This window comes from Meleagris gallopavo, chromosome 8 (genome assembly GCF_000146605.3).
Source record: "Meleagris gallopavo isolate NT-WF06-2002-E0010 breed Aviagen turkey brand Nicholas breeding stock chromosome 8, Turkey_5.1, whole genome shotgun sequence".
In the NCBI taxonomy this organism is placed as follows: Eukaryota; Metazoa; Chordata; class Aves; order Galliformes; family Phasianidae; genus Meleagris; species Meleagris gallopavo.
Window position 1 is genome coordinate 3,723,790 of NC_015018.2, and position 1,630 is coordinate 3,725,419.

The window sequence follows — 1,630 nt, forward strand, 5'->3', positions numbered from 1 at the left end:
AGCAGAACGGTTTTACTGTTTATCAGTACCAGTAACGATATGTAACTTCTTAGATCACCTCTGATAATGCTTTCAGCTGTATGACCAGGAGCAGGGCATAAACAAGGGGTGTTAAGCCTCCCCCCCCTCACCAAAACCTGCTTACTGTGTCTCCTGCTCATGCTTTGATCTTTTATTTCTCCCCCGTGAATCACTTCACCGATGCCGTCCTGAGACACTGATGTCAACGAGCCGCGGGAGCTGAGCCGGGTGCGGGCAGCAGTAAATTCAAAGCACGAGGACTGCCTCACTCCGTCCTTTCCAAGTCTGATCAGTGCGTGTTCGGCTCCCCATAACCCCCTGCAGGGGGACGTGGAGCCGCTGCCCGGCGGCTGAAGGGGCGGCCCAGGGGCGGTGCTCACGGAGAGGATGCGAAAAGTGAATAGGTGAGAAAGGTTTGATACGATGCGATGCTGAACTGAATGATACTGTTTTGTATGTCATAGAGACGAAATATGTCACCTTATCTCCAGAGCTGAGTGCATCTAAACACCACCCGTGCCTCTGCACGCAGCCAGCTGCTGACACTGCCCCAGTGTGAGTGACTCGTGTTGGGCACAAACGCAACTGCTATGTTGTGGAACAGTGCTTTTTTTTGGTAAAATAATAACTAGTTATAAAAGTAACTGCAGTGCTCAAGCCTTTGAAGCATGACCTCATTTGCTGGGATGCTCCAAGCACCGGTTCAGGCTGCAGCACTAGGAAAACCCATTGCCTGCACTGTGAGCACAGCTGCCCTGAACCAATTCCCTTGGATTAGTGCTGGGCTGGGGCAGCCAGTGCCAACCTCAGACACTCTCTGACATCAGCCACCCTCGCTGCATGGACGCACTGCAGGTAGCTCTGTCAGGCTCTGTTCCTGATATGTCAGCAGTCTGAGCAGCCCCAGAGGTCTCTAAGCAGGAGAGTTAAAGCCACAGGTATTAGTATCGGAGGTCAGGTCGCGGTGAAACACCAAAGAGATGCTGTGCTTCAGGAGCATCCCTGCAGACGGGACTGCAAGGGGCCGGGAGAGCTCCCACTCGCACCCATCCCTCCCTCCACACCACCACCCCAGAGGGAAGAACTGAGCGACGTACTGCCAGGTGAAGCGAAAAATAAACTTTATTGTGCCCAGAGCGGCGCGACCGCATGGCTCAGGGCCGGGGCCGCTGAGGTCCCGCTCTGCGACCCCGCCGCCTCCGTGGGGCATCGCCCCGGAGCGTGGCACAGCGCAGCGTGGGCTGCCCTTCACCTGAAGGGGCGGCCGCGTCCATCGAGAGCGACTGGAAACCCAGCGCGTACCACGTCCCAGTCCTGGCTGGAGGAGCGTCCGGGCGGCTCGCTCAGAACGTCTGTACACTAAGTGCCACCTCCATATTCACAACACAGTAACGTACTGCAATCAGTCGCTTAAGAGTAGTTCCCTCGAGAAACAACCTTCTGCTCCGGCTGTGCGCACAGCTGGGAGCTCTCACGATCGGGGCCAGAGTCCATCCCCCCGTCCGTCTTTCCATCCTTCCGTCCATCCTCGGTCTGCCCCCCGGAGTCGCTCAGTGCCGCTGGCAAGTGTGCAGGCGGGAGGCGTCAGGACCGCCGCGGGCGCGCCGCG